The 25,081-nt window shown below is 39.0% G+C and overlaps 2 protein-coding genes across 2 annotated transcripts in view; one reads left to right on the top strand and one right to left on the bottom strand.

The window, feature by feature from the left end:
* Positions 1-25,081, bottom strand: part of IMMP2L (inner mitochondrial membrane peptidase subunit 2) — a 739,728-nt gene that overhangs the window by 432,410 nt on the left and 282,237 nt on the right. The gene's annotated exons all lie outside the window — the stretch shown is intronic.
* Positions 1-25,081, top strand: part of LRRN3 (leucine rich repeat neuronal 3) — a 48,816-nt gene that overhangs the window by 20,317 nt on the left and 3,418 nt on the right. The window lies entirely within an intron of this gene.

Here is a 25,081-nt window from a genome sequence, read left to right as displayed (position 1 = left end):
TTTCAGCTTGTATATGTGTTCTAGGGAAAGGGGGGGGTGATTTTAAGTTTTCTTTATTTTTTCACTGCATTTATTAGACCCCTCCTTAGCAGTCTTGAACCTAATGCATTGCAAATTAATTGGTGTTAAAGGCCGCATTTTTTTTATCACATGGTGAATGCCATGGAGAATGAACACCCTCAGAAATGTTTCTTGATTTTATTTTATTTTTTCCAGATGTGCAATTCTAAGCATTTCATACATTTTTAAACTTTTAATGGCAAATACACCAAATTTATGTAAAGAATCAATAGTTACAGTGTTGATATTTAAAGTATAGATATCAAGTTATAAGCCAAATCCTGACGGATTGCAACCCAGTGTTGACTAATCAGTGCTTGGAATCTTTCACAATTTGGGTCTCAATGGGATTGCAGTCTGAGGAATTTCTTGGCCTTGGGTTCAATGGGCTTCAATGTTTTGTTACCATACCATCTACTCGTCACATTTGCTTTGTGAAATGGTGCTCTGTCATGCTAGGAAAGCATTGGTCATCGCCAAATTGCCCCTGGATGGCCAGGAGAATCTGCTCTTGGAGGATATTTACATATCATTCCTTATTCATGGTACTCTTCTTAGGGAGCCCACTCCCTTGAATGAAAGGCAACCCCAGGAATGGCAGTAGGCAGGTAATTAAGGTAACTTGTATATGATATATAAAATTAGTGACCATTCAACTTCCATTATACACCCTCTATTGGTATAGCAAGGTACAACAGATGCGTCTAAACTTATCTATAATTTTGCTAAATATTTCAATTTGCCCGAAAACCGATTTACCATAAAATCAAGATATGCTAACAAAAGCTTTCAAAGACTGCAATTCAGTCTCCCCCACCAGACATATTCACAAATAAGATAACAAACGTCTCTTTGTGATAACTTGTCACAAAGCCATGTTGTCTTAAGAAATATTGCACAAATTGTGATGCACATATCTGGACATGTCCAGTCATCAGGACTGATAAAGGATGACACATCTGTATGCCTCCTGATACATAAGATCCGGTCATAAATGTGGGCCATATCACCTCACTTTGGTCCAGCTTAAGGGCAGAAAAAGATAATTAACAATATAACAAAGATCTAATTGGAATCCACATATGAAAGATAGAAATAAATATAATATATAAGGTATATAGAAGCAATAACTATTTTACTTTACTTCATATAACTATATACTACAAGACAGTCTCCCATGTCTGACTATATTCTACGTCTAGATGTATTCTCTGCACAAACCAATCTTTCCAACATAAACAAAAACTCTTCCTAAATCTGAATTTTATTGATTTTTTTTTCTATGGATTCCATAGGAGAAAAGAAATGACTGCAGGTCTATGCCATGGTATTCGGCAATAGGCATTTCCAAATGCAATCTCAGTATCATTACAGCAACATGGAAGAATATCTTTCATTTCTCTAAGCAGAACATCTTCAGTGTGACACCATATTCATCTTTCATGAACTGGAAATATATTGTATTCTAAACAGGATGTATACCAAACTATGAGTACATACAATCCCTCCCTGCATTCAGAGCGGATGGTGAGCACACATCACATGTTCTTCTATTTGTCTGTGACAAACCATTCCATTAAATCAATCTATCATGTGCCACATCCCTGTCCTTGCTCGGCACATGTTCTTACTGTGAGTATAAAGCATCTCTTAACCCAGCATGTGGGCAGACAATGCAGCTCTTCTGATTTCACCAATCTAGCAAAAACTATTTTGGCAAGGTAAATCTTAATTAACGCTGCATGGCCGCCAATCAGGCAAATTAGATATAATCTGTATAGCAGAAGTGCGGTATTTAACCACTGCTTCTGCCTTCACTTTCTAAGTACACAGCAGCTCTCTCTGCTTACCGAGTGTTCACATTATAAAGCCCCACAGTATAGCCATGATTTTACATGGAAAAACCTTTACACCATTGTATCCCTTATCTTATCTTTCTTCTTTTGCCTTAACATAAAAAATGTAGAGGTATGGCGGGTGCCAAATGTACACTTGCTGCTGGATATTTCTGCCAATACGTAACGACAAATGCATCAGCAGCTTGATAAAACCGTAGTATGCTTTAAGATATAGCTGTTTCACCTACTACCTTCATATTGGCAAATGTAAGAAGGAAGGCTAAAGGCTGCAGGAAGGAAATGTATTTCTGTTATTCTCTAGCTCATATTCTGGTTCTTCCAACCTTTTCCAAATAAATTGGATTTGTTAAGTTTCTTTACTCCTGGGTAACAATCCATTAACCAATAGCAGATGCCTTCAGATCTTTACATAGCCATTCAATAGTTTACCCTAAGAAAATAGATTTGCATTCTTATAGTTATATTCTTACATTATTACTAGACATTCTAGGAAAGGTGCACCATAAGGGAGTACTTGAAATTTAAATGGGCGTTAGTTTCAACAAAAAATATTGCTCTTTGCACAAGGAATAATCATCATTTCCTCAGCAAAGTTTTTGTGTCAATTTTTCAGTTTTGCTAGAATACAAGTATGGGGGAGATTATTATCTAGTACTACCGTAGCTGTGGAAAGCTTAAAGCAACTGTTCATTTTGTATAATCCCTTTCTTAACAGGATCTCTGCATGTTCTTGTTTGCCGCTTTGCAGAATGGAGAACTTCTCTTATGTAACGTATAGGTTATTTGAAAAATCCTTGGTTTCTTTCCAAAGATCCACTATGCATAACATACAAAGTCTATAAATCTGGTCTACTTCCTGTCTGGAACATCTGAACAATAAGCCGTATTAAACTACACAGCTGATAAACCTAACAGTTGGCCGTAAACATTAGATAGCTGTCGGCTACATGCTTGCCTGACCATCAGTTATCTTTCTAGACCCACCGGTATAATGCATGCTCTGTACTGCTAAGTATGTATGTTTTCTCAGAAGAGAGAGGAGAATCATCCACTGCCAGATACCTATAGTGGTGGCTCATCTTCCTTGGAGACAAAAGGATTGGACACAGTGGCGTAACTACTGCCTGATTATTATACTCTGGGATATAATACTGTGTGCAGGGCCCACTATGGGGCATAATACTGTGTGCAGGGGCCACTATGGGGCATAATAGAGCACACAGGAATGCATAGGAGGGGGTCGTTTGAGGTCTTCGGTGTCGGTCAGGGGGGGGGGGGGGCATGTCAAAAGTTCACCACGGGCCCCGCCATTCCTAGTTATGCCACTGATTAGGCATGATGATATCTGGCAGCCCGATTCTCCACTCCTCTGACATTTGTCCTTATGGGAGAGTTGGTAATTCCCCATACACATTACATGGTTGGTGGGTTTAACAGACATTAACTAACATGCATGCCTAGCATATACATATAAATGGCCCCAAAATTAATTCTGGGGGTTTACTGTACAGAATTTTTTTTTTATTTTTTTTTTAATTATATATACCACTTGGTATGTAAATTTTGTTTCAGTGTTAGTGGTCGGGTCTAGGAGGAAGACCCCCTTATCAATTATCGATTAATCCTCAGAAGAGTGAGCTGAGTCCACTGTACAGCTGTAGGCCAATACAACTTGATTCATGTCCTTATTCCTAAAACTGTGCTGATGCTTATTTTGTTTTCAGTAGACGCTCCCTTCCTAATCCATGCCTCAGAGTATTTCTGTCCTGGGGGCCTGTCTGTATATTGATAAAACTAAGATCCCCTTAGGTCTGTCTGCCAATTATATGTGCTCAGACTGCGGCAGGATTTAGGAAGATGTATAACAGGGCAAATTGATTAGCGATTGGGGCCTCTACAGTGAAATCAATGGGGTAGATTTAAGGCAATAATCTTAGAAGACTCTTTAAATTATAGGCATGCTCATGTGCCAGAGTAAATTTTCTGTATGATACAATAAATTTGTCAGGCCAAGGCACCCACCCACCCTGGCCTGCTTTGTTTTTTGTCCGTATTTGCGCAATGTGGGCAGAGAGGTGCAGAATATGGAATATGTCACATCTTTGAAGCAAAAAAAAGGCCTTGTGCCAAAGATGTGCCGCATTATCATACATCTATAATACATCAGAAAACTGTCGTAGATGTGTTGACAAATTCTTCACACTGTGTCTATATGTTAATGGTATATAGTATTGTAATATTAAGCTGGGTTATTTGTTACATTATATACCCAGTTTATTAGCTTATTATACAGAAACATAGGCAGTTTAAGATACTAAACAATGCCTATACATATGTAGTAAAAAGAGTACTGTGCTGGGGGCCCACCAAGGGATTCACCTACTCCCCTATAGACTAGTCCAAGCCTGGGTTTTAATATACTAATAAATATCAACATCTTGACAATCAAGTAGGAAGTTCGGTCTTTAAGAAATGCACACATTACAGCTTAACACCATCCCTGTCATAATAAATGAGCTTTTTCCTGGCTCTGGTAATGGATTGAAATGGCATTTATGATTTTTCTCTTTGTTACATGCACTTAATTGTCCCAATGCTTTTGAGAGATGATTAATGTTCCCGATAACACACATTTAGAAACAAACAAACTGATGCAATGTCTCCAGAAAGTGACTAAACATGTTATAGAAATTACTGCATGATATAAATTGGTTTTGAAGAGCCCAAGATCACTCCACAATGTCTGTGATGAATAAATGAATGAATAATTGTTGACTTGATGGCTAAAACTAAAAAAAAGAAAAGCAAGTTGAACACTCACAAAATAAACCAAATGAAGCAAATGTCAAAAGGGAATTGAATTTATTTCTACAGGCAAGTCTGTGTGAATGTCACATTTTAATATCACCAGAGCAGGGCATCACTACTGCAGAAGCTACTGTGCTAACACTGGATTTGCTTTGTAGTCTGAAGGAAAGCTTCACATTTTATGCATCAATTATGTCTTCTGTCTATATTAGAGACAACATAAAAATACCTGATCTGCTAGCATACTATATTTACAATTATTTTTACCCTATTGGAGACCATAAGGCATTCCAGATATATGAAACTCATTGACAGTCATAAATTAAAAACCTACTATACACTACCTGAACACCTGTAACCCAAATCAAAAACCTAAAAAATTGACCCCTTTCAGCAATATACAAACCATAGTGGCAGTGAAGGCTTAGTTAGTATCGGCGCTGGAGTCTCAGTTGGAGACTCTATTGCAATGTATGCAACATCTGCTGCTTTCAGTTAGACACCCAATGGATTTCATTATAGTCAATGGAGTCAATCAGGCTCCAAGTGTTACTGCTGTTGCAGTAGTCAGACTGTCCATTGTTCTTGTCTTTTTACAGACCAGACTAATGAAAAGGTGTGAACTTAGCATATCGCTGCTGCTGTGAACCTTCTAAACGGAAGCGACAAGAGTGGGATCAGGGACATGATGTGGTCTGAATATAAGGGCCGGTGGTGACAGATAATGTCCCCTTAGCCACTGCATAGGTTGCACACCTGTAAGACCACCTCTGGAGGTAATAAGTTGTAACATGGGAAATTATCTTAAAGGGGCTCTATCATTGGGAAAAGTAATTTTTAGCTAAGCACATACTTGCATAGCCTTTAGAAAGGCTATTTCACACCTACCTTTAGTATGTAAATTGCCTCAGTAGTTTTTGAATAATTCAGTTTTTATACATATGCTAATTATCCTTCTTCATGCACCTGGAAGTGTCTTTGTGCACTGTCTGCTCTATGTGTGTGAGAGAAGAGAGATGAGCCATCAGCACAGCAGCCTTTGCTGTACATACATATAGAGCAGACAGTGCACACAGACTTCCGGAGTGCACGGAGAAGGCTAATTAGCATAGGAATAAAAACTGACTTATTCAAAAACTACTGAGACAATTTATATACAAATGGTATGTGTGAAATAGCCTTTCTAATGGCTATGCAAGTATGTGCTTAGCTAAAAATGACTTTTCCCAATGATAGAGCCCCTTTAAGATTCCTGGATAGTAGAAGTACCAAGTTCTCCTTTGCCAGGGCATTAGAAATGTGGTGGTTTATTCGGCACAAGAAGGGACTCCAATCTTTGCTATGCAACCCTCTCACACGTATACACATCCTCTATCCTCCCTACAGATGAAACCCACCACTGTCTAATAAGGCAATGCGCATGAGTAGTGATACAGACATGAATACAGAAATAAATCATATGAAAACACAATAGAACACAATTTTTAATCATAATTTCTTTTGTTAAACATGCACAATACCAACTTAAAATGCAATATTATTAATGAAGTGCTCAGCTGAGCAAAACATATAATTAAAAATAAATACAAATCATGTTTTTTTCATAATTAGCAGTGACAGTATCTCTACAAGCGCATAATTTATGAAGCTACATAAATCACATCAGCTAAGATAAAATGCTGCCAAGACTCAAATGTTCATTTCTTATTCTCTATAAAGGGAATGTTAATGAGTAATATCTGCTCTGTAAATTATCACTTGTCAGCAATATCAACACCAGGCTGTCATTACATTCATATACCTAAATGGAAAGCCTTAAGCTATGTTACATGCTCTTCCTTCTGAATTTTACTCATTTACACATATGTCCTCACATGATATCACATAGAATCCTTAAGGTTTAACTTTTTCACATCACAAAACTTTGAGGGCGTTTGCGTGATAACCATAGGTTATAAAACCCTGCTATACAGTGCTATACACAAGATCATGCCCTTCATAGAGAACAGATGTCTGTCAACTAGCAAAGCATGACTACTCTTATATAGAGGAAGGAGCTATTTTAAAGTCCTATTAGGATGATTGAATGAAAAATGACAGATCTTCGACACCTAAATAAATGTGTTTATAAAGAGCCTGGAATGTCACATGTAAATACAGTAAGTGTCAGTCAAGATGTAATGAAAGCGCTGTACAAAAATAACCATATCTTTTCATTTATATGGAGAGCATTGATAGAGCAAAACTAAGGGTCACACCATCATCACACACTAAATGCCCCAGTTACATATATATATGGCATTGGCTCTCACTTCCATATTTTTGCATACTATTTTATAGACAACTATGCTTTCAGTACAGTTCAGGTAGATTACTAGCCATAGGACATAAGGGCACTATTTCAGCATATTTTTAGTAATGAGGGACGGGGTGCATGTAAAATAATGATTGTAATAATAAATATGTTGCTCTAATAAGGATGGTGAAATGGTTAAAAACATTGTGCCGGGGCAGCACGGTGGCTCAGTGGGTAGCACTTCAGCCTTGTAGTGCTGGAGTCCTGGGTTCAAATCCTGCCAAGAACAACATCTGAAAGGAGTTTGTATGTTCTCCCCATGTTTGTGTGGATTTCCTCCCATACTCCAAAGACATACTGATAGGGAAAATGTACATTGTGAGCCGTATATGGGGCTCACAATCTACATTTAAAAAAATAAAAAAATAGTGACAAATATCTAAATGTCCCAACTATTATCATGGTTTGTTGCAGTTGGTCATTTTCTAAATATATTGTCTAGCAAGTCCTCATTTTGCCTGCAGCTCAGATAAAATAGTGCTATGCATTGATAAAAGCTTTACAATAACAAGTACCCTTGAAATTGTAAAAGATAAAGTTGATAATACAATCTGTTAAAAAACTCAATGAGACCTACTTTTGCACTTTGCGCTTTTTGTGTTTTTTTTCTGCCAATTTATTTACAGCACATTACATTTTTCTCATTTTATTCATAAGACAAGACCTGTAGCAACTGTAAGTTGAGTTAATGTGTTCTTTTTATAAGAGCCTTGTAGCAAGGTTGTGTATTATAACTATACACTTCTCAAGCACTAGGTTCGGAATACACATTTGAACACATTTTGACATTCATATAGGTCTACCATTCACATACTTTACAAAAAAATTAAAAAAAATTACTACTGAATAGAATACTTGGCAAAGACAAAAGGACACTGGCCATGGATTGTCAAAGGATACATCTGGCCCATATAGATGTATTCAGGTTTACTTCCTGACATATACACCAAATGTGGTCCCTGAATACACTGTGAATTTAGCCTAATACAAGAGGTTCACATGACCATGGACTGTATACCACTTGACCATGGACTGATTTTTATCCACTGTAAGTAAGCAGAATGAATGACAGCAAGCAGAGATCTAGAAAACCATGAGGAATTGATACAGAATGTATATTGGAAAATTGTACAACTTTTTATTATACACACAATATTGTTCTTAAAGTGGCCAACACCTTTAACTCATACATTCATTCAGTAATAGAAACAGGAAACTAAGCTGAACTCTCTCCTGGCCCTGTATTCTCTCATTCACATTGTGTATTGCAAATCCTCAGCTGTCTGACCACCACCATTCATGGGAAGAATATGCAAATCTGACTTCCATGATGTAATTAGGAAGCCAGTGCCTCAAGAATGCACACCAATAGAGGGCGCTCACTGAGAATGTGCAAGTCTGTCTTCCAAGTCTGATGTAATTAGGAAGACAGAGTCTCAGTCAAGCAAACCAATAGAGAGCGCTCCCTTTAACATCATGCCAACCTTCTCAGGGACCTTTGTTTGCAATGATGTTGGGATTTTACCAGGTCCAGTCTCTCAGCCAAGGACAGCTGTTTCAATGTTCTTGCATCTCATCAGCTTGGCGCAGAGAGGACAGACCTGGCAGAGGTAAGAGGCTTAGGCAGGGTTGAGGGGATATCGTCACTCCATAGGGAGAGAACCACCATTTAGGTGTGTGGAGTCTTATTAAGCCATAAGCGCTCCACTGTGCAAAGGAACATGGGAAGAATATGCAAATCTGACTTCCATGATGTAATTAGGAAGCCAGTGCCTCAAGAATGCACACCAATAGAGGGCACTCACTGAGAATGTGCAAGTCTATCTTCCATGATGTAATTAGGAAGATAGAGTCTCAGTCAAGCAAACCAATAGAGGGCGCTCCCTTTAACATCATACCAACATTCTCAGAGGCCTTTGTTTGCAATGATGTTGGGATTTTACTAGGTACAGTCTCTCAGCCAAGGACAGCTGTTGACGATATCCCCTCACCACCATTCAGTTATTTATCCTCTATCCTATAGATAGAGGATAAATAGGTTTAATGACATAACCCCTTTAAGATCTATCAACAAGTTGCTTTATTTTTCATTTCAAATGTATTGGAAAAACAAAAGCTATATGTGAATGTGCACATAACCTGTATGACATTTATCGCATAGAATAAATTCTAGAATGCCAAATACATCTCCCGTACTATGGTTATACTTTATGGTATGCACCTCTTCATTGTCATTCAGAAAAGCTTTATATTAAGAAAATAACAAGACTATATGAAGAATTTTAAGTGCAGGGACATCTTTAAGAGGTACACCCTTGTAGTGTGTTGTGAGATAACAAAAAGACAATGCAAACACCCTTTGGCTTGTAAATAATAAACTGTGGCAGTCATGCCACAAATTATATCCTCTTCATTTTCAGGTCGATGACCCTGATGTATATTTACTAGCATATTAGCAGTTTCTGAGACTATAATAAGATTGTGTTCACAAACAATTAGTCACTTCTCAGCTTTGACAGCAATTTTCACAAAATGCAAAATCATAATTAGTATAATACACTGGAGCAAACACTAATACTCACTTTTCAAGGGCTCTGCTACAGCCTATGGTCTTCTCTCGTGCCATCTACCAGTCTCTTCTGACCTCCTGGGTGACCTCACTGGTGTTGAATCACCATTGAAGCCTGTGAAGACTGGAAGAGGCTGAAGGCAGCATGAAAGAGGACCGGATGCCACGGTGAGCCCCTATGGTGTGAATATTGGGGTCTGGGCTTTTTTATGCATCCCCTTTAGAACTCCACTTATTATACTCTGCAGTCTGAAAAGAGCCCTAACGCAAGTAAAATATTAGCACATTGGTTCAGATTCACCCATCATACATTTACTCCCTAATAATATACTAGCAGGTTTCTCTTACAATGTTTTTTCTGGAATAACCCTCAATACTCCAATCAGATTCCATAAAATACATCAATTCATTTCCAGAATGAATAACTTTATTATCATAACATCGGTTGGCCACAATTAGAGTAAACTTCCATTAGAGAGGCAGTCCTGGTGAGGGGGGAGGGCACTTCACTGTTGACACAAACTTCAAAAGACAATGGATATGAGCAGTGTATAAAGCTGGGATGTGTTTGCATTGGGGAAAGGGGGGAGGAAGGTACATACAATGAAAATACCCTCTAAGCTGAATCTAAACTTCTCTCCCTAAACACTATGCAGACACACAGGGGCCAAACGGTGGCTCAGTGGTTAGCACTGCAGCCTTGCAGCGCTGGAGTCCTGGTGTTCAAATCCCACCAAGGGCATAAAACCATCTGCAAGGAGTTTGTATGTTCTCCCCGTGTTTGCATGGATTTCCATCCCATATTCCAAAAAAGACATAATGATAGGGAAAAATGTACATTGTGAGCTCTATGTGGGGCTCACAATCTACGTTTAAAAAAATAAAAATAAAAAACACTATGCAGACACACAGCAGAGAAACTAATTAAAAAATGCTAGCTTCCTAAGGCTCAGGCCCCACGTTGTGGAAACGTAGCTTTTGGCCCTGTTCCCACGGAGAAACGCGCCATTCATTTAGACATGTATACACGTGTTAGAGCGAGGCGCTTCAAAACAGATCCCATTAACTTCAATGGGTGCCGATCTTACACCATTGAAATCAATGGCTTATAAAGCCTCCCATTGATTTCAATGTGTAGCGCGCGTAAGCCGGCACCCATTGAAGTTAATGGGATTTGTTTTGAAGCGCCTCGCTCTGACACTTGTATACCTGTCTAAATGAGCGGTGTGTTACTCCGTGGGAACGGGGCCTTTATGTGGCAGATTTTGTTGCGGTTTTTACAGTCAAAATTAAGAATGGCCACAAAAGGTATAGGAAATATATAGGAAGCTCTTATATTTCTCCCTCCTACTCAATCCAATGCTGGCAAAATCTGCAACAAAAATGTGTAAGGTTCAGCTTAAAGCTATAGTATGTTACCCTGGACACAGGCACAGGAGACTCAAAAGTTGTGCTTTTCACTCACAACACTATTATAAGGTACAATGTAATGAAGAGGGAGGATGGTACATGCATCAAAGGTGAACTAGAACAATTAAGTATGTATGACCTGATGCCATAGGCTGAAGTACAGAAGCTCCTTATGCATTTGTTGTGGTTGCATAGGGTAAAGGCAGAGTAGCAAACGGCACAGAGTAGCCTGTACAGCACCTCCTATTGGACCTCATTGGATTGCATTATTTAAACTTCATCCTACAATGATATGCTTTCCAAAGCCTGTTCTGCATTTTATATATCGTTTATATAGCAGCAATATGTAAGAAATTCTAAATTCTCCTCCAAGGCACGGAGGGGAAAGAAGTAGAATCAGTGACCATGACCATTAGACTTTCTCCTACCATGGGTCACTGTAACAATCCTTCTCTCTAAAAATTAGTCATAACCCTATAATCTGTGTGCTTTTTTGACATTTTATTTCCTCCTTAGTCATCAGACTATTATAAATTGCTTCTTTTTCTGCCTTTATCAATGGTGTACCACTTAACCTAGTACTTAGCCATGACTAAACACGCAGAATGCTTCCAGGGTAAAATCACTAGTTCACAATAGTGTTCCTTATTACACATTGATCCATGGCTGCATTGTCTGCTTTCAGACAACATTACTTACACTAAAGGGTGCCATGAAATATCCAGGCCTGACATCCTGTCTAACAATGCATGCTATATATTTGGCTTAAAACCTTCCTAGCAGGAAGAACCAATTAAGATTGCTATTTCCAATTAGACATCATATATCAAGCAAGAAGTAAATGGAGGAAATAAAACCTATTCACTGCGGTATTAAAAATAGTTTATTTTCAGATCTATAGATAGAGCCTAACCTAAGACATTACAAAAGCTATTCATTGTGGATTCTCAGATTTGGATGTAACTTAAAGAAGACCAGATAATTCAAACTCAGCTACTCCTTAAAGGGGCCATCAGGGATTTTTGATTGATTGTCCGTCCTTAGGAAGTGCTATCAGTGTATGATCTGCAAAAGTCCAATTTGGGGGACATTCAGCAGTACAAAGGGTGGCAGAACATATTGTAGGGATATGTCTATAACAGTTTATCATCACATGACTCCACTCCAAAGATGCTAATCCCTTTAATTCAAGATTCTTCTGTACATAATATACAGTATACATATTAGATGCTAAATATGTTGCACTGCTAACTTCCAGCATTTACTGTAGGTTGCCATTTCAATCTTGTCCAAATTAACATCTACATGTAATTGTAATGTACATGAGAGCTCAAGACAGGGAAAATATATGTGAACAGTACTGAAACAAAAGCAAGTGAACATCGAGTACGTCTAAGTTTTTATTAAAGGTTGAAATATTTGCAGGATTGTGCTGGGCAATCTGCTCTCTGTCCTATCAGTTTTTTGCTGCTAATGGTCTCATTATGGCTGCAACCAATTTTGCATTGCGCTGCGAGGCCAGGGTTATATACAGTATAAAAGAGGCTGCCTCCCAATCTATTATTACTAGTACGGGTTCTTTACATGTGCTTTTGTCAGCAAGAACTGTAAAATAGCAAACAAATAGTTAAAAGCCCAAGTGAACATAATTTAATAATAATTGAACAACATAACATAATATAATACATAATATTATGTATATGTAATACATACATAACATAATTGAATAGATCCAGGGACACTGGACTGCAAAACTAGGATATAATGCAGCTACAAAAGATCACTGACACAGAAAGAGAAATTTAGCACAATCAGAAAAGCTGCTTGCTGTCTATGACTAACATCCCAACAGCAATTACACAAGCACTTAGTCAGAAGTAGATAGACTATCCATATACTCATTGTAAGAAGTTGCAGCCATGTATAGGCAGGAAGCTGTGTGTATAAACATACAGAAGCTGTGAAGAGACCTGTCCTTCCACTTCCTATGTGAACAGAGACATACCCCTACCTCTTTCGCTACTTGTGTTCCGTTTTGAGCTTTTTGGCATCTAAACACATACCATCCCTTGAAAGAGGGAGTGAACATTAAATTAGGAAAAAGGAGACATCTAGAGGCAAGAACTTTAGAAATATTTTTGAGACAGAAATCAGCAATATTATTAAAGTCCATTACAATTCGGTTCAGTATTACATGTTCCATTAATTGAGAGTAAATTGTCTGAGAAATGAGTGACATATTAACTATGACTGGATTCTATTCAGATTACCTTCATGACGTGTACTGTGTAGCAGAAATTATACTGTATATTGTATAGTATATGAATTATCGACTAATCTGCTATGAAAGATACTATTCTGACCATTGCTTATGGAATGGCGAGTGAAAGGTTTGTGTACAATATTCACTAGACATCTCATTACTATTTGGCTGTCAGACTGCTGCTGTTTGGCCTCTCTCATACAAATCTACCTTACTGTGTAGCTTTGTACACTGACCATTGCCAATGTTATCCTCTGAACCAGTTTTGATGGAAAAAAAAAGAAATTGAGAACATGTCTTTTTGTGGTTTTGCGAGATACCTTTGTAAGAACATCTGTGCTTTGATAATGCTTGCTACCTCTAAATTGGTGCTCATGAAATGAGCTGTTTGCCTTATTGCCAGCATGGCTCGCTGCAGTGCTGCTGCTGCTGCAATTTTATTTTCATCACTGGCTTTCTATTGAAGTGGAAAGAGAAAGATTGCCAAGTACTGATGCTCTCTTTTCTCCATTTTGCACAGTGTGACTTGGCTCTTAGCTGTCTGTTGCTCCAGTGACGAGAAACAATGCACAGCTTATTCATGCGCTGAATGTCTTCCATTTCAAGCATTAGTGACACCCCCTTGTGAACCAGTGCGTAAGCCATCAATGACAACCACTGATACAAACCTAATTAAGGCAAACCAAGCGTTCCCTGGAATAAGGATAATTAGTCCTCGAAGGGTCAAAATGACTTAGACTTTCTTCCCATTTTGAATAAAAAATATTAATTAGTATGCGTCATATAAGAATGTGGATGCATTTTAATAAGATAACTGGACACAGGCAAGTGCTGTCTGTGGAGGATAAACAAAGCCATCTTTGATGTACTGAGGACTTTCAGGACATACCATGCACATAAAACAATGCTTAGCATCTCCCTGGTTTTGCTCATGAGCTCGAGATATATTTAATCAGATACGGAATTGTGCACTTGACAGGGGATAACCACTTGTCGGTTGGTGTTATACTCCCTAAACCGTTTACATTGAGCTTCATGACCGTCACTGCTTATTTGCATGAGCACAAGATTATAGGACAAGCAAAGACATTTGAGATTCTCAGAGATTCTTATTGCATCTGCTCAATAACAAGATTTATCACAAAGGAGAAGAAATCGCTTTTAGACCATGCTATTGCAATCTGTTTAATGTATTCTCCAGAAAAGAGTGGCTTCCATCCATAGGTGTTGATAGCAAAAAAAAATAGTATACTGAAAGCGACAGCTTAGCTTCCTGCGCTATTCCATGGGGCAATAAAATACAAACCCCACTGAAATTCACCCAAGTTAAAACTTTTTAACCCTCTTTTGGGTTAATTGGGGTCTATTAAGGTTTGGGCGGTTTTCTAGTATGCTCCACTGGAAGTAAAAAAATGGCTAAACTTTTACATAAGGCGCTTATGGATCATGCAAACTATTGTCCTTATGAATGCTCATTCCCAATTGTTACCTATCTGGGGTAGATATGCCAGTGATGAGCTGACAAGCACTTATCTGTTGGCTGATCTTTCCTTTTATATAGTTCTTTGACACACATCTGCATGTCCAGCCAACAATATGAAGATTATATGAAGAAAGACAGTTTTTAAAACTGTTTCCCACCCTTACAATTTGCATAGGGCAGTGTAAACATCCCTATGAATCATTGCTTAAGGACATGTTATATCAAATTGTTATATTGGTTCCAGACATTAGTCTATACAAAAGGAGCCTTTGCCTTTTTTCCAGAACCACATCAGAATACATTTAGGCTAAGGCCCCACGTTGCGGAAATGCAGCTTTTTTGTTGCAGAATTTGTTGCAGTTTTTTGAACCAAAGCCAATAATGGCTACAAAAGGAATGGGAATTATAATGGAAGTTCTTATACTTCTACCTTCTGCTCAATCATCTCCAGGGTCTGGCTCAAAATAGCGCAACAAAATCTGCAACAACAAAAAAGCTGCTGTTCCGCAATGTGGGGCCTTAGCCTTATAAGTCAGTTTCACAAACACATAGTCAATTATATTGCCACCATATAGAATCTGTTTTAGGGATCCATATTACTTATGGCCTGCCTTATAATTTAAGTATATATGGTAGCAGTTTTCAAAATGTATTTTTTTTCTTTAAATACACAAATATTTTTTTGTATTTCATGCTCTGTATATTAACACAGACTCCATTTTAAGCATAGATAAAATTTTAGAGTGCTATTAAAATGGAGTACTAATGAAATATACACTGGTTTAAAAGGGACACATTTCATATTGTTACTAAATGTACGCATACCAAATCATTTATCATTTTCCTTTATTTATTAAGAAACAACATATTAGAGAATTTTCAGATTTTTTATTTATGTCACTCCCAGTTCCCAGTGGAGCTTACACATGCATGCAACATGGGCAATTTCATAAGAAGCCAATTAACCTATTTTTGTGCCGCCAGTCGTCAACATGCTGCTTGTATGCAAAACAGACTGAAAATAATCAGCTAAGTGAATATATCCAAGTAATATGGTACGTCTATTACCGAGTCCTTTTCCTCCTTCTTAAATGGGAACACCATTTCTGTACATAAATACATAAATGATGGCAGATCAGAAATTGCAATGACAATGAGAAGACATGCTAATAAATATTACAATGCAATTTTGTTGTATAAAGATTATACAGTCTTAAACTGTATACAGTCTTAGGCCAATGGTAACTATCATAGTAGTAAATTTCTACCAGTAGAATACTATACTTTTTAACATAATCCTATCCTTGCATGGGTTACCAAAATCAGATTGGTAGGGGTTTGACTCCTGGCAACCCTACTGATCATCTAACTGAACAGGCTACGGCAGTGCTGGAAATACCACAGCCCCATCCACTAGCAATGGACTAGAACGGTACTGCAACTCTCTCCTCTGTTCTTCAGTGACACCATTTTAGGCCATCAGGGAAAAAAAAAGACCTGAATTCTCCTTTAGGCCGGGGCATAAACACTGGTTTGGCCGTGCCAGAAACACCACAGAAAAGACCACTACAGTCACTGCAAGGAGGATGGCATTCTAGCGAATCCCATCCACAGTTTGTGGAAAAATAGGCGCAGTAGTAACGTTGCGATGTCCAAAACTGCTGAGGTTTTGGAAAACGCAGCATGTCAATTATATTGATATGGCGGTTTATGGCGGTTTCCCTATAGGTATAATGGAAGCAGAAACTCCGCAGAGTGAAAAGCGCTGCAGGAAAAACCACAATGCTTTTTCACTGCGGAGTCTAGTGGCCCACTACATGGGGCTTTAGCCTTAGGCTGGTATCAGACAGTTTTTGCCACCACCTGTATGACACAAGCCTTGAAATAGAATTGTATCAACAATGTACAGTAGTCCTCTGTAATACATTCTGAAAATGTAGAAATAAATGTAACGTAAGGGCATATTCCTTAGACAAGAAGAATGGTAGCACCAAGATGTTACTTTTTACATACATGTCCAAGAGGAATAACAAAGGAATGACACAATGCAGCATTACAGGACAATATGCACCAGCTTTTTTATTTCATGGGTATATCATCCATTTACTAATACAGACATGTCAGGAGCAGTGACAGCTCGTATTTAATATTATATTATAATAGTTTTTCTAGTATGACAATACATACGCTCATTTGTAGGATAATAAATATCAGTGCACATTTCAGTGAGATTATATCTATAGTATATTTGATGACAATATTCGCTGCTAATTCATTCTAATAAAGTTTTATTTTGAACACTTACTTTACCGAAAGGATAACTCTTTGAGAGTACCGGCAAAACTGATAGGCCTCAGGGATATTAATTAGGAACACTGATTGGATTTGGATGTCATCCATGTTAAGGAAAGGATGGATGGGACATTTTTTCAGCATTCATTCAGACAAAACATCATTTAGGTCGTGTATACTAAGCGACCCTGAGCTGCTCAATACAGTGGTGGCTTACTAGGGCTCCATTATTGTATTACTGTTCTCATTATCCATAATGTTTAGCTGTAGGCAACAATTATCAGCGCAGTAATAGAATGGAAATGTATTTCTGTCTCTAAAATACATCAGGTTACATTAGATAATATTACTTTTTCTTATCATGGACAATAATTAAAATATGGTGACACGGTATTATGGGCAATGGTGCATAGAAAGCAATTTGGATAATGCTCAAATATGAAAGGTCACACATGTACGGCAGTCAATTCTAGAGGTGAAAGTGACAGGTTTTAAGTAAGGCAAATGCAATTTTTGGACAGCATTAGGCCAACATGTAAAAAGGCTCGGACTATTACTCATGTAGAAGAGTTGTCTGTAATATATTGCAAAAGGTTGTAATTTAGGTATTATCTAATCAGACATTTTCATGAAATTATCCTAAGTCTATTAAAATAGTATATATCCCCCATACAGACATCTTTATTTTTCTAAATTTTGGTAATGGTTTCTGAGGTCCACAGAGATAGGACTAGATGAAGGACAATTTAAGTTATTTTATATAAGGGTGATGGATTGAAAGAAATGATGCAAATTGAAATGAGTAAACCTGCCTGAAACAACCCTAAGCCATACTTCATATTCGTGCATAGCCTATAAACATAACATCTGTGTTAGACCTCATTCACACTGCCTTAATGTGACGGTAATACTGGGTATGATTGATCAAGTATTATGACCTAAACGTAATCTAAGAGTCCTTGTACATATGACCTTCCATGGAAAATGAGCAGTGTGTGGGCCGTAGTACTCGGACTGACATAGGCCGTGTGCACAGGAGCCATTGAATCATAGTCACTTATGATGCCATGAGCTCCTGAACGGCCCAATTGCTACTGTAATGAACTGGTAGCATTATGTAACTGACTATAGCATAGTAACTGACTATGATGCATTGACTCCTATGCACATGGGCAAGTTCAGTCCTGTACTATAGCCCACATGCGGACCATTTTCCATGGAAGTGACTCGGTCGTGTGCAAATGCCCTAAGATGCTCTTAGTTCAGGAACAAGCTGTAACTACACCATGTCTTTGAGCTACCACATTGCAGCAAATGATAGAGAATGTATTCACATTGCAAACTGCAAGTCACCATGACCATGACTGCCACCAGAAATCCACATCACTATAAGTAGTTACATCTAGCAACACAACATTTGCAATGATAATGTCAGTGATAACTATACTGATAAAATCCTACACTGCAAAAAATAAGTGTTTATTATAATTTTATCCTAAATATGTTCTTTACTGAAAATTCGTCAGGAGAAAATACAAGCCAAGGGAAATGGTGCTGAACAGGCCAGTATTGTAACACAATATTAAACCCTCCAATGAATTAGAAAAAAAAATGCTGACTGTTTAAAATGAGAGAACTGTACCGTAGAGGAGTTAATAACAGGTCCAGCATTATAATTTTACTAAGGAGTCCTTATTAGAGATGAGCGAACAGTGTTCTATCGAACACATGTTCGATCGGATATCAGGGTGTTCGCCATGTTCGAATCGAATCGAACACCGCGTGGTAAAGTGCGCCAAAATTCGATTCCCCTCCCACCTTCCCTGGCGCCTTTTTTGCACCAATAACAGCGCAGGGGAGGTGGGACAGGAACTACGACACTGGGGGCATTGAAAAAAATTGGAAAAAGTCATTGGCTGCCGAAATCAGGTGACCTCCATTTTAGACGAATAGTGGATTTCAAATCCGGGTCATATGAGAATGTGAACTTTGTGACTATGAGACAGGGATAGCTGTACAGGCAGGGATAGCTAGGGATAACCTTTATTTAGGGGGGAATGTTATTAAAAATAACTTTTTGGGGCTCTATCGGGTGTGTAATTGTGATTTTTGTGAGATAAACTTTTTCCCATAGGGATGCATTGGCCAGCGCTGATTGGCCGAATTCCGTACTCTGGCCAATCAGTGCTGGCCAATGCATTCTATTAGCTTCATGAAGCAGAGTGTGTACAAGGGTTCAAGCGCACCCTCGGCTCTGATGTAGCAGAGCCGAGGGTGCACAAGGGTTCAAGCGCACCCTCGGCTCTGATGTAGGAGAGCCGAGGGTGCACTTGAACCCTTGTGCACCCTCGGCTCTGCTACATCAGAGCCGAGGGTGCGCTTGAACCCTTGTGCACACTCTGCTTCATCAAGCTAATAGAATGCATTGGCCAGCGCTGATTGGCCAATGCATTCTATTAGCCCGATGAAGTAGAGCTGAATGTGTGTGCTAAGCACACACATTCAGCTCTACTTCATCGGGCTAATAGAATGCATTGGCCAGCGCTGATTGGCCAGAGTACGGAATTCGGCCAATCAGCGCTGGCTCTGCTGGAGGAGGCGGAGTCTAAGATCGCTCCACACCAGTCTCCATTCAGGTCCGACCTTAGACTCCGCCTCCTCCAGCAGAGCCAGCGCTGATTGGCCGAATTCCGTACTCTGGCCAATCAGCACTGGCTAATGCATTGTATTGGCGTGATGAAGCAGTGCTGAATGTGTGTGCTTAGCACACACATTCAGCTCTACTTCATCGGGCTAATAGAATGCATTGGCCAGCGCTGATTGGCCAGAGTACGGAATTCGGCCAATCAGCGCTGGCTCTGCTGGAGGAGGCGGAGTCTAAGATCGCTCCACACCAGTCTCCATTCAGGTCCGACCTTAGACTCCGCCTCCTCCAGCAGAGCCAGCGCTGATTGGCCGAATTCCGTACTCTGGCCAATCAGCACTGGCTAATGCATTGTATTGGCGTGATGAAGCAGTGCTGAATGTGTGTGCTTAACACACACATTCAGCTCTACTTCATCGGGCTAATAGAATGCATTGGCCAATCAGAGCTGGCCAATGCATTCTATTAGCGTGAACTGAGTTTGCACAGGGGTTCTAGTGCACCCTCGGCTCTGCTACATCAGATTGCTACGAGGTGTGTAGTTGAGCAAAACTGACTCAGCACTGCTAAGTCTCTGCATTCGCATAGGAATGCATTGGCCAGCCTTCGGCCAATCAGCGCTGGCTCTGCCGGAGGAGGCGGAGTCTAAGGTCGGACCTGAATGGAGACTGGTGTGGAGCGATCTTAGACTCCGCCTCCTCCAGCAGAGCCAGCGCTGATTGGTCGAGTTCCGTACTCTGGCCAATCAGCACTGGCCAATGCATTTCTATGGGGAAAAGTTAGCTTGCGAAAATCGCAAACTGACAGGGATTTCCATGAAATAAAGTGACTTTTATGCCCCCAGACATGCTTCCCCTGCTGTCCCAGTGTCATTCCAGGGTGTTGGTATCATTTCCTGGGGTGTCATAGTGGACTTGGTGACCCTCCAGACACGAATTTGGGTTTCCCCCTTAACGAGTTTATGTTCCCCATAGACTATAATGGGGTTCGAAACCCATTCGAACACTCGAACAGTGAGCGGCTGTTCGAATCGAATTTCGAACCTCGAACATTTTAGTGTTCGCTCATCTCTAGTCCTTATCACTGGTTAAATATTACAGATAATCTTCAATAGATTTTTTTTTAAACAATGACAATCCAGCATTAATCCTCTCCAAAGGAAGTGTGTGGGAGTTGCTGGGTACAGAGTGATATTAGTTTACAATAAATTATCATGTAATCTCTAGTCTATCTATGCACAAAGTAACAGCTATTATTTTTGCATTTACTGTATGACTGCAGATAGATAAAGATGTAATAAGCACTTGCTAATGCATTTTACTAAGGTATCAATGCAGTCGATTAATTCTCATTCTTCCTAGGTATTGGTCAGATTTATTAAAAAAAAAATACCCAATTTTTTCTCTGCTACATTATAAGCCCAAAAGGAGATCACTCAAGCCTGCAAAATATCTGCTATTCAAACACAATAGACAACAATGTTCAGAAAACTTTTATCAAATACATAACTCCAAAGATGCATAAGAGAATACCGGGTCACCTTCTAAGAGCTATTCTAAGTGCATCTCATCACCGTTCAAGTGCTTGAGGATGTAGAAGAAACCTTTCTGTAAATAAGTAAGGATTTCATCCTTTGCTCTTGGCTTGACTCTGCAGCCCTTCAGCAGTTGGGGGTTACCAAACCTTGGCTACTTGCTCAGCCATGTCCTTATTGCTGCGCTACTAGAGGTTAAATGACCTATAGAAGATATATGACCATATTTGCGCTCTATCTCTATCATAAGTAACCAACTACATCTGGTTTTGGAACAGATATATCACTGCCATAAAACATGGGAATGAAAATCACTGTTGCTCTCTGGAGTGTGTGTTTATTATGTACTGTAGATATTATATGTTCAAGATCAAGATCTCTATGTTTGTATAAAGAATAAAAAAAAAATAATATGCAGAAAAATGAATGCACTGTATGTAACTGACATATTGTATGCAGCATGCAAGCAAACAGCAGAGACTATTACATTGCCGAATCTTTCCATTATACCTTACCCAGGGCTGCTTTAACCATAGGGCCAATGGTGTACTTGCACTGGCCCTATGGTAGCAAGGGGCCCCATTAGGACAGCAGAACAGTTCTACATATGCTGTCCCGGGCTGCCCCAGTTGCATACAATAATGAAGCAGGGAGCTGTCCGCTCTCTGCTTCCCATTTTTGCCCAGGAGCAGCAGGTGTGATGTGATGACGTCACTTACATTGTGCCTGCAGCTCCTTGAAGACCCTGGACATGTTTTTGTGTGATAGGGACATTAAATTGTGGGGACAGCTGAACTGCAGGTGGACTTTAACTATTTTCCTGCCGACTGCTGGCATGTTTAAAGCAGAGTACATGTGTACTATATCCTTGCTACTAATGCCAATCTCTCAGGATTGGTTAGGTAGCGAGGACTTCTGACCATGTTATCCCCTCTCCTATCAATCACAGAGCATACTATACTTTTGCACTCTGATTGTCACATAGAGGGGCAATGTAATACCCTTCTGAGCCTAACCACAAGGATATTCTTATGTAATACCCCTCTGAACATAACATAACTAGGAAGTTTTTGACGCTGGGACCCAAATGTGTACCATTGTCCAGGTCGCACCATCAAAAGAATTGCACCAAACAGTTACACAACATATACACAAAGTTTAAATTCCACACTGCCCCTATCTTGTCCATGCCTGATCTTTATAGAGTAAAATACGCCAACTGCCTCTCTAGCAATATACGTTACACGTAAATAATAGCAATAATTATTATTAATAGAGATGATCATATAAAACATTTCTGAAATCCGGAAAAGTTCCATCAGTCAGATAACACATTTTCGCCAATTGAATGCTACCATATAAAATCCAAGTTTTGGGCAGCTTTCAGATGGGTATAATAGCGGGTGGTGATGGGGAGGGGGCACTTGAGACACCTTTGCACTGGGCCCATCAATGTGTTAAAACAGCCTTGATTTTACCTGTGTGTATTAGGCGCCCTTGGTTTTGGCTTAAGGTGGTCATCATGCGACCATCCAATTGATGTTGGGATCTTTTGCACAAATACTTCCAACTTCAATACTAACAACTAAACTACCTGGTCGGGGCGAAATTTAGTTGTTTAAAACAACAAAACAAAGCAGAGTGAGTCTGTGCATATTTGCTGAAGATCGGCCAAAAGAGGTCAATCATGTCAAACACTGATATTTTCGGCTGACCGCCAGCTTAAAATATTCAGCATTACTGATCTGCTTTTGGCAGACTAAACTTCATGAACAAATGATCACAGCATTTACATATCCAGTCATGTGTATGGCCAGCTTTACAAACACATAATGACACAAATTATTCACCAAAACATTCACATGTCATAAGGCCTTACAAAGCAATGCAATAACATTAATGGCCATTTTCTGTTTTTCTAAAATTCAGGACCACGAGGTCTACCTAAGAACTCTACTACCAAACTATGCTACAATGCTGGGCTGTAATTCTGAATTATTTGGATTTTCTTCCTAACTTTTCCTCTATGAACTAAGGACTATTCATAAATGAAACCACATACATATTTATGTTTGCCTCTGTTTCAGTATATGAGACTCTTTCAATAAACCTGGACATATGACACTGAGGTCTCCATACATATTAGTCAGCAAAACCAGTTAACTATTTAATGTCTATTGGGCTTGTTGGTTCTCCCCAAACAGATGATGTAGGAAGAAAGAAGGAACAGAGACACATCACATTTCTTATGCCCATTGCTTTGCTTCTCCCTGGAGATAACCTGCCAACAGAGGTGTCTGGCAGTGGTTCATTCCACTCTCCCTATTAAAATCATACATGTCCAGCTGAAATAAGCATACTTGTGCATGTAAGTTATTAAAGGTGCAACTTCAGATTCCAGACTGAACAACACCACACAAACAGAAGGAACTTTACAATGAACTGGCAAGATTGTGTTAATATCAACCTGTTACCCTTAAAGGACGCCAGCTATACTAACAAACCAATGCCTATCTTGTTTCGGACACCCCGGCAATTAGTTTTAGCTACTCAATTGAAATATAATATTACATGCCCACCATTTAAAAGCATAGTCCACCATATAGTACTGTATATGGAAAGTCCATAGAGCTTCTTTATGTTGGCTCTGGCGCATGAAGGAGAGGTTCTTCTATGATACCTGTATGTACTAACAGAGCATATAAAGGTGTCCATCTTTAAACCACCGATTTGTGTTGCAACATACATTTACTAATAGAAAAAGATTAAGCAAGTAAAGTAACTGAGATATGCATAAAATAGCACAAATCGACGGAAGTGCTTGATATGATTTGAGATGAATATCTTGTAACTTGTTTGCAGCTAAAATACACAAAATATGGGCAAAGCAATGCAAAAGCCTCCAATCTATAGCAGCATGCAGCACAATCTCACGCTGTAATTCTTGCTAAATCTGTAAATACTGTGCAAGGTAATCATTTATTTCTAATGGACTTATTTAGGCTGCCATTAATCATGGATTACACACAGCAATACGCTGACAGTGAAAATATTAAGAAAAGGTGTGAAAACGGTACCATTTACTTTACATGTCAAGTTCTTCATAGAATTCATAGAATACCTACAAACTTTCTTTAAGCAGCAGAGTACTTGATAGATGAGCAAAGACTCCAGTTATTGGATAACATCAATGTAATAGAAGGGATATCTTAAAACCAATAGCATCATATTCAGAGTGCTAACGCGAGTTGCCATGGTGATCTGCTAATTGTCAGTTACAGAAGCTATTGTTACCTAGGAATGCTGAGTGGCCCAAATTAGTGGCTGACTATGAATGTGGGAGCCATGTATAGCCTTAGCATGATCTGGCTAACAAAGGGTCTCAAGAGAGTTAACCCCCTGTATTAAGGTCAAATTCCCTAAAGCTGTGTTTTTGTTATATTTGGAAACTTGAAAATATTCATACATTTTATAGTGAATTGCATTGATTCTGAGATATGATTATTTGCATATGCATAGTGTATGAAGATTGTAAAATAATACTTGTATTTAGGGTTGAGCGATTGGGAAAGATCGGATCCCGATCGAGCAAATTTCACGATCGGGATTGGCTGGAAAATTATCTAAAATCAGATTTTAAAAACGATCCTGAAATCTCAAGATTGGCTCAACCCTACTCCATAAACATAAAGTAACTAGGATTGAGCAATCGGGATTGGGAAAGATTGGATGCCGATCGGCGATCGAGCAAATTTCACGATCGGGATCGCCTGGAAAATGATCGAAAATCAGATTTTTAAAAC

The sequence above is a fragment of the Leptodactylus fuscus genome, chromosome 5 (genome assembly GCF_031893055.1).
Source record: "Leptodactylus fuscus isolate aLepFus1 chromosome 5, aLepFus1.hap2, whole genome shotgun sequence".
NCBI lineage: Eukaryota > Metazoa > Chordata > Amphibia > Anura > Leptodactylidae > Leptodactylus > Leptodactylus fuscus.
The sequence above is the reverse complement of the archived record's forward strand: the minus strand, read 5'-3'. Positions and strand labels throughout refer to the sequence as shown.